Raw genomic sequence first — 10,412 nt, 5'->3', positions numbered from 1 at the left:
TGGCAGGAGGCCACGCAAGCAGGTGACGCGACATGTGACTGTGCATGTGACTGGGCATGTGACGTCACTGGGTAGGGCAGTAAGCGGTATGTGGCGCACCACTTTTCGGGGATGGCGGTTTCGGAGGGAGGGGCTCCGCCACAGCCCGACGCTTGACGCGTGGCGGGAGTACGGCGGTAATACCGCCCATCTCCCGGACGCTAAGGTTCGGGCTGTTCGGGGATGGGGCGGCCCGCCCATCGTCGATCTGTGGGGCTGTGGATCGGACGGCTGGCGGCGAACGCGAAGGGCGGCGGGTTTAGTGTGGGGTATATGCGGATTATATTCGTTTTTTAATATTTGCGCGGGTGGGTTAAAAACTTAGGGAAACGGGTTTATGTGGGTTTTACAGGCGCGGGCTTAATACTTATGCACAGAAACTTTGAGTTAGGGGCGGAATATGGGTTTTTTACAGCGTTAGGGTGAAATTTTACAAGGGGAAAGGTGAAAACATGGGTTTTTGGGGGGTTTTTAGGGTTAAGGGAGAGGTTACTAGCTGACCAGATGTCAAACTAGTTCCTTAATGACTCGGATGGGCTAAAAACAGCCCCAGATGGACTGTGATTTCCCGGACTTATAGAGAATATGGCTATATTGCCAGGGAGGGGTATTTACATAGGGGAGTTTATATACATGATTTTAATAGGGGAAGGGAAAACTGATAGGGAGTTATATAATAAAGTTAAAAGTTAATATGGAGATGAAAAGAGGGCGCTAAGGTATGAGACCTTAGGCTTTGTTGGGGAAAATAAGGCTCACAGATGATGAGTGAGCAGTCCTTGAGTGAAGGAGATCCTCACCAAGGCACATGTCATGGAAATGATGAAACTGAGAGGCTCAAGCAGATCTTGACCTCTTGGGGGATGTTAGTAAGTGACCTGGGGGATGAGAAGAAAGGGGAGGTTAGTGAATCTCCAGCTTGAGTACCTCCTTTGAATGCAAAACTGCCTGATGACTGTGATCTGAAAAGATAAAACATTGTGAGATACAAAATTGATCACTAATCATCACTCTGCCACCGAACAGCTACCTACCCAGCCTACTATCCTAACATTTTTTCTTCTTTTTGTTTTGGGTGCACTTAGACTTGCAGACCCAGATTCACAATTTTTCTTTTGAATTTTCCTATCTAGATCTGCACTTATTTCTGCCAGGGCCCAGATTAAACAGTTGGGTCCCTTTGATTCTCTACCTATCTACAAATCTGCCAAGATTAAACTGTTTGGACAGATGTCATTCTCTATATTCTAAAACAGGAAATTAAAACCTAGGGAGGCCAGGATTAGACTGTCTGGACCTCCTTTTAAGAAATTCTTCAAAACTGGAACAACTCATCAAAATTGGAAACAACAGTGGCATTTGAATTGGCAGACTTTATTACTTCTTCTCTGGTTTTCTTCTCTGGAAATATGGAACCTTGCTGCAAGAAAGATGACATATTTGGCATGTAAAAATGTCAATCATGAAAAATGAAACCTGTTGCAACAGGAGGCTAACACCTTCTGAAGAAGAAATTCAATTCAGACTGTACATTCCCCATTAGTTCAACTTCCAAAAGCATATCATTGTAGTATTTGATTCCCCAAAACAATGCATTGTCATCTGTAAAGGCATCACCAAAGACATAAACAAGAATGAGGATATCTTAACTTATTAGCATTTAAATGAAAAATTGATAAGGAAACAATGAAGTGTGAAAACATAGGGGAAAATAATTTAGTTGCCTACTTAGAGATGCATATGGAACAAGTGGCTTGTAGTTGAAGTTGAAAATTTGGTTCAAGTCGTTTAAGTTTGGATGATGAGAAACAATGTTCCAATCACTCTAATTCATCATGTAATTGAAGTTTGTGATATGATTTTCACTCTCTAATACTCTTTGTAGTTGAGCTTGACATGCCAATGTATTCTAATTGGGCACATGTGAGAAGTGCACTGTACAAGAGGAGATGGATTGTTATTAATGGATGTTTGTACACCTAGACTCATCACATGTGGGGATTCTCTCCTATAATGAATTGAAAGTGCATGAGCTTTGTATCCTGTCATTTCATTCAATTAAAAAAAACAAAATTAAGAGGACTTTGCCAAAGTTGATAGGGTTGACATATTCAATACAAGTCCCAAGTGAAGTGAGGTTGTTGTGGTAGCCACAAGAACGTGTAGGGAAAGAGACAATAGTGTCATCTTTGTGACACAACAATTGAGATTCCTCTCAACCAGAAACTATGAATATATATAGATCACATTCCAAGTCAATGTAACAAAACATAATTCACCACATTACACTGATTTCATAGGAACTCTAAATTCAAACTGATATGAATTTCATTAATGAATTAATATTACTAAGCCATAAAATAGGGGATGGTTACTATCGAGTTCTGCTCAAATTGTCAAGTACACAAAAGGTAGGGTTTTCCTTTTTAAGGCATGTAGAAATAAACCAAACTATTGGGGTTTTACTGCTTATTATCATTTGGGACATTATTTTCGAGTGCGTTCAACATCACCATTAAAATTGTATGAGAAAAATCATAAACTTCAACTGCAAATCAAATGGGAATGAACCACCAAGTTCTTCAATTTATAGTATGCACATGGGAATGGGCCACCATGTTTGTCGTCTTTGGTAAAACAGGGTTACCCTTTTGTGATCAATAAAGACATATTTTAGATGGTTAGGGTTAAGAATTCTTGTCATAGGCAAAAAGGAGTCTACAAAATCCACTTTGTGTCATAAAAATGCGTGCAAAAAGGATAAGCTAACACACTCTACACATGGCATCACAGTTTGAAAAAACATTTAATTCCATAATTTTCACATATTTCGAAGTGGGATTCTGCACGTTGAATTCATCTTCAGCGAGATTTGGAATTTACAATACCATGAGAGAGGAGGAATGCCTAAAATATATTCCTTCTCTCTGTTTCCTTCAGGTACCCCTTATAGAGGATGGGCATTCATTGGGATGACATGATATGATCTAGAGTGATAATCAATCCCACAATGAAATCTTGGTTGTAGCCATGCCCCACTATCATATTAAACACATCTCCTCCCAAGCATATATCTGATCTAACCTGCTTTGGCTTCACCTACAAAACAACAAATATTTTCAGAACTTGGCATGACTAGAGTCCAACAAATTACTCTGAGCATACACATTAAATGTAACAAGACTTACGGGAACATTGAAGCCTCATTTGTCTCTATCATAGTAATGTTCATTCATTTGGATTATATTGCAAGGCTCATCAATGAAGGATGCATAAGTTTCAAACAAAGGCTTAAAATCTGAAAGTAAATATGCTTCAAGCAATGCCCAGTACATGGTGATAATATGCAATCAAAATGTGGGGCTTCACTAGGCACTGAAGTTGACATAGAATGTTGCTCTCAGTCAAGCACTGCATTAAAATCACTAGATACAACAACAAACTAGTCCAGATAAATGTATGTAAGAGTAACCTAGTTAGGGTAACTTCATATAATGGTGAACCAATTTGGATAACTCCATATAGTGGTCACCCAATTGGGAATATCGTTACTTTAGTAGAATCAAAGCTTGAAAGATCTAGCAACCATGGATCCCAAAATTCCAAAGTTGAGAGATTTATATGGGAGAAAGAGGATGAGAATTGGTTCAACAATATGCCAATTTTGGAGGCAAACATGACATGGCATGTTCTTAGTGATATTTAGACATTGACACTAAAGGTAGTTAGACTTGAATGAGTAATCTCTGCTAAGATTGAATTTCAAACTGTTTGGCTAGTGGTCACCTAGTTGGGAATACCTGAAATATCTAGCAACCATGGATCCCCAAATGCCAAAATTGAGAGATTTATATGGGAGTAAGAGGATGAGAATTGGTTGAACAATCTGCCAATTTTGGAGGCAGACATGACATGGCATGTTCTTAGTGATGTTTTTATGGCATGTTCTTAGTGATGTTTAGACATTGACACTAAAGGCAGTTAGACTTGAATGAGTAATCTATGCTAATACCTTGAAAGATCTAGCAACCATGGATCCCCAAATGCCAAAGTTGAAAGATTTATATGGGAGCAAGAGGATGAGATTTTGTTGAACAATCTGCCAATTTTGGAGGCAGACATGGCATGGCACGTTCTTAGTGATGTTTAGACATTGACACTAAAGGCAGTTAGACTTGAATGAGTAATCTATGCTAATATTGAATTTCAAAGTGTTTGGATCGAATGAGCAAAAACTACAGTGCTACTGCATTAGCCTTAAAATTTGGAAAATTCATTCTATTAAACAGTTATGAAGCCATGGATTAGCTGCACCCATTGTTTGCTTATGACCTTTTTTAAAGAAAATCCTCTGTTTTAAATTGTAATGACAAAAAAAATCATTCTATTAAACAATTATGAAGCCATGGATTAGCTGCACCCATTGTTTGCCTATCACCTTTTTAAAAGAAAATCCTTAGTTTTATATTGTAATGACAAAGAATTCCTAACCAACCAAGTTGAGAACATGGGTGGGTGCTTAACACATAGTTGAGAACATAGATGCCATATATGGAATTATTTTAAATGTGGTTCCATACATGGAATTATGTTTTAGCCTTACCAAAGTTTTTTAAGATTTTGATTATTAATTGCATGATTACAATGTGTTGTCATGACGTACCCTTTGCAACATTTGGTGCAATTTCTAGTTATAACAATGTAGATTTATTTTAGTTTTGGATCTACTAAGTGTTGAGAGGGATCACTTCACATTCAAAAGGAGGTTTAAATCTTGAAATACACACACACACACACACACAATGTTAATTTCTTATGGGCATTAAAAAAATTCAACATTTCCTTGATTTTGACCTATTCACCATAATATGTTTATAATATAAATGACATCGAAATATTTTTTTCATCATGGACATTGAAATATTGTATTCACATATATTAAAGTATTTTATTTATGGCTAATATTGAATGAAGTTTTTATTATTAATATTTAGGTTAGATATTGGTTTGTTTTTGTTTTTTCCCCTAGGGAAAAATCGTAATTTTCTATTATGGTGGAAAAGTAGGCCCAGGGATGAGCATGATCTATACCCTCCAGGATGATTGTTCGAATCGTGGCAGGCTGCTCATCATCTAGAATTTCATTGTAACTGTTGCAAATTTTCGGGACAATAAGAGGCCATCTAATGTGTTTGTTGTTAAAGATGATATTGTTCCTGCAGAGCCATATGTTCCAACATAGAATTAATGGGAGATTTCGGGTTTTCATGTTGGGGGCAACAGTCCACCAGTTGTTCCAAGCATCCTTTATACTATCCCCTTCCCATCGCTGACTAATATTTAGCACGGGAAGCACTTGTTCCCAAAGCTATTGTGTGATGGTGCAAGATAGAAATAAGTGATTATTTGATTCCTCCTCTCGTCGACATAGAACACACCAGGATGGACCCTAGAAAGATCGTGTCATGAGATTAGTGCCAGTAGGAGTCTTTTCCATGATGATATTCCACATGAGGAGATGAGTGTGTGGTGGGCCTTTGAGTTTCCATAACATAAACCACCAACTTTCCAGTGTGATGGGTTTATGAGTTGCATGGAGGATGGGGTATCCATATTTTGGAGTGTATACCCCCCACACAGCTGAAGCCTAGATCAGTTCATCCTCATCATCCCTGAGCCTCACATGAGATTCAGTTAATGCATTTGTGTAGTGCTTCCACTCCATACTCCACTGATCGGGCATACTAAGATCATCAATAGACATCCAAGCTTGTTGATAAATGGAAGTATTCTACCGGTCCCCTATATGGGAAATGGTGGTCACACCTCTACGATTTAGCAATGCTATCAGTTCCGAAGGTAGATTGTTCATGTTGCCACATCCAATCCATGTATGAACCCCGATGCAGACAGCCGAACCATTGCCAATTCACCAAGTGAGTCCGCTCCTGATAATGGGAAGAGTATGTATGACAACTTTCCATATCACCGATATTCCTTGTTTGTTGTTCCAAGCTAGTAGTTGGACTCATTCCATAATATTGTGACGCCAAATGTATTTATAGGTAACAACATTTTTCCATAGGTTTTTTTTTCTTGAGGAGAAGCCAACCCAATTTGGCCGCTAGTGCCTCTACAAATGCAGCGAGATCCTTGAGGCCCAAACCTCCCCATTTTTTTGGGACTACAATGCTCCATTTAACCCATGAAAATGGTTTCCCTTCCTTGTTCCCCTTCCATAAGAAATTGCAGCATATCCTTTGAATCCGGGATAAGATATCTTGAGGAATCTAGGCAAGAGACATCTAGTAGACCAGGGTGGCTTCTAGAATAGATTTTATAAGCACGAGACGTCCTGCTCTAGACAGTTGTCGATGACTCCAATTGTTCAATATTCTTTCAACCTTGGCCACTAACGAGGTCCAATAAGCTATTTTGCATCCATGAGTTTTTATACAGAAGCCTAGGTATTTCAATCCATCCTCCAGCTGTAATCTCTGGAAGGGAAATTTTTGGTATGCTTGACAAGATTCCTGAGGGGAGTAGACAGAAAGGGTGATGGTGGATTTGGGTCTATTTATTTCCAACCCCATTGCTGTGCTAAATAAATGCAACACCTCAGAGAGAGTGTTGTAGTCTTGTATGCCACCTTTGAGGAAGATCAGAATATCATCCATGAACAGAAAATGAGTGAGAGTGCACTGATCCATGATCTTGAGTCCCATTAGCCTACCTAATCTTCTTTCTGATGAGATTAGTCTGCTTAATCCTTCCATAACAATAAGGAAGAGCAATGGGGAGAGTGGGCATCCCTGTCTAAGTCCCTGCTCTGCATGAAAGAAATAGGAGGCCGATCCATTTATGAAAGTACTGAATGAGACAGATGTAATGCAGCACATGATCCATCTAATGAGTGGGATAGGGAAGCCCAGGTGAGTTAAATCATCCAGATGTAAAGCCAACTGACTCAATCAAAGGCCTTAGAGAGATCTATTTTGAGAATGGCACCTTTCAGTTCTTCTGCTTGATGGAATGGAAGGGTTCCTGGGTCGTGCCTATGGCTTCATGGATCTGACAGTTATGGAGAAAGGAAAATTGTTCAAAGGATATATTTTCAAATAGGATCAGCTTGATTTAGTTTACGATGATATTGGTAATAATATTGTAGAGGCAGTTGCAGAGACAGATGGGCCGGAGGTCGTTGAAAGATTGAGGGGAGTCCATCTTGGGAATCAGGGCAATGAAAGTGGTATTTATGGCTTCATACATTCTCCCAGATGTTCTGTGTTCCTCGATCACCCTGAGAAGGTTCAGGCCAATGATGTCGAAAAAGGTTAGATAGAATTCCACTAACCATCCATTTGACCCTAGAATTTTATCCTTCTTGAACCACTTCAATGTACTCTCCAGTTCTCACATGGTTACTGGTTTGATAAGGTCCTCCTCAGAGTCTGGCTCCACAAATCTAGGGAAATTCTCCGCAATGCGAATAATTTCTACATGTGTTGCCCCTAGTGGCGCTTTGAAGAGCTGCTTGAAGTGTGTATTTCTCATCTGTGTTAGCTAATTATAGGTATTGGCTATCTGCCCATGCTTTGTGGGCATCTGCCATATGGTATTTCTGGCCTTCGTTCCATTGGAAAATTTATGAAGGAACTGTTGCAAATAATACTGAGAGGGGGGGTGAATCAGTATTATATAATTCTTTTAATAAATATTCCTTATTTGTTCTTTGAATTAGTTTTGCATGTCAGTACCATAAAATAATGAGCATGAACAAAGAAAATAGATAGTCACACCAAAGAACACAAGATGTAAGGTGGAAACCCAATGTGGGTGAAAACCACCTGCTGCAATATGTCTCTATCTTATTTCAAATTAGAAACTCCTTTTACAATGGTTTTGTACTGGTGCAGTCCTTTACCAGTACGCAGGCTGCAACCTGTGGAGAGCTACAACTCTCTCTCTCTCGTTTTCCAGTCTCTCCTGGAAGGGAGCTACAACCCCCTACTTCTTTTCATAAAGCATCAAATGATCATCAAGTACATAAAAGTTACAGTCCACTACAGTTATCAGATCAGCAATAACAGAACTAACCCAGAACACCTTATCAACAGAGAAATTCAGTCAACAGAACATTTAAGACAGATACGCAGTTTTCCCTTCTGTGCCCTGCGTCGCTACGCAGTTCACCTTTTGCTTTCCTGCATATACCCGCAGGGATCCTTCTGCCGAACTGCGTGCCCACGCACTGTTCCTTGAACTGCGCTGCGTATTATTACTGCAGGTATGCACCCAGAGACATTATCGCGCCGCGTACTGTTACTGCAGGGACGCACCCAAAAATACGATCGCGCCGCGTACTTTTACTATGCGGACGCACCTGAACCTTAGTCGCTCTGCGTACCGATGCATATCTCCTTCTTCTGCTCTGCGTACCGACGCAGGTCTCCTGTTTCTGCTCTGCGTACCGACGCAGATCTCCTGTTTCTGCACTGCGTACCCACGCAGTTCTTCTGTTTCTGCACTGCGTACCCACGCAGTTCTTCTGTTAAACACTTGCGGCCTTCTGATTAGGGCCAAGTAGGCAGTCCACCAGAGTGGCACAGTTGCTCAGATCTGATCATGCGCTCGAGAGATCACCCTTCACAGATTCGCCTTCAACTTCCTTTTCATATAGATCAAGCTTTTAAGACCATAACCCAATATTTCAGATCTAAAGATATTCAATTGCAAAAGATGCTTAGCCAAGTGATCTCCTTTGCTTTATATAGGCAAGCTCCTCCTAAAATCATGGAACAATACCACGAGCCGATACCATAATAACTCAATACCGTCGGCTAAATACCAAGAGTAAAACATAAGAAACCCCACGTGTGCTTTTCTCTGCCTTGAAATGTGTGCACTGGGGGGACGCACCTCTTGAACGGCTGGCCTGCGTATCTGGACGCGGTCCCTGCATGGTGTACCTGCGGGTATGCACCTTCTGAACTGATTTCCTGCGTACTTCTTGATTTTCAACAAAATGAGAGCCTTGCCATGGGAGTTGCCATCAAGTACAACATCTGTAACATATAGCGATACCAGAAACATAATGCCAACAATCTCCCCCTTTGGACTTGATGGCAACCTCACAAACTTCAGCTTCATTCTCCCCCTTTGACATCAAGGGCAAAGGGGTATGCTCCCCCTAAGATCATGCTCCCCCTGAAAATGAACCAGATCTGCAACAAAGAACCATAATCCACCATGAAAGAGATAGAGACATATTGCAACTATTTCCAAGATCTCCTTCTGACCATCCTCCATAATGCCAACAATGCATTATATGCTCCCCCTGAACCTGTACCATCAATTAGAAAAGGTTCAACAATAAGATGATGCATCAACAACCCCCAGCTTTTGCCTGAGGTATTCAAAAGTGTCCCTGGGCAATGGTTTGGTGAGAATATCAGCAACTTGTTCCTTAGAAGGAACATACTCCAACTTGACCTTCTGTTCAAGTACTTGTTCCCGGAGAAAATGGTACTTGATTGGTATGTGCTTGGTTTTCGAATGCATAACAGGATTCTTTGAGATGCTGATTGCACTTGTGTTATCACATAAGATGGGAATTGGTGGTGTACAAGTGATTTGAAAATCCTGCAAAGTCTGCATCATCCAAAGAAGTTGGGTGCAACAAGATGCAGCAGCAACATATTCCGCTTCAGCTGTAGACAAGGCAATTGAACTCCGTTTCTTGCTGAACCAAGATACCAGTCTGGGACCCATAAAGAACGCACCACCACTTGTGCTTTTCCTGTCATCCACGCTTCCGGCCCAATCTGCATCTGTATAAGCATGAAGTGTAAGATCTGTATCTCTAGGATACCATAAGCCATAATTTTGAGTCCCTTGAAGATATTTGAAAATTCTCTTCACTGCCTGAAGATGAGTCTCCTTCGGATTTGCCTGAAATCTTCCAACTATTCCAACTGCATGCATGATGTCTGGTCGGGTACCTGTCAAATAAAGTAAACTTCCAATCATAGATCTGTAGGTTGGTTGATGTACTGCTGCAGATTCATCATTTGCACTAAGGCTACATCCTGTGACCATGGGTGTACATACTGGTTTTGCATCTTCCATACCATATTTCTTCAAAATCTGTTTGAGATACTTTGTTTGAGATAAAAAGATTCCTCCTTCCTTTTGTTGGATTTGCAAACCAAGGAAATATGTCAGTTCTCCTAGCAAGGACATTTCAAATTCTTTCTGCATGACTAAGGCAAAGCTTTGACTCATAGCTTCTTCATTGCTCCCAAAAATAATGTCATCTACATACACAACAAGTATTAGCAATTTGTCATTTTCAACTTTTATATAAAGATTGC

The sequence above is a fragment of the Pinus tabuliformis genome, chromosome 9, assembly GCF_031772625.1.
Source record: "Pinus tabuliformis cultivar Carrire ecotype Pingquan chromosome 9, CPIR1, whole genome shotgun sequence".
Taxonomy (NCBI): Eukaryota; Viridiplantae; Streptophyta; class Pinopsida; order Pinales; family Pinaceae; genus Pinus; species Pinus tabuliformis.
This window is presented reverse-complemented; position numbering follows the sequence as displayed.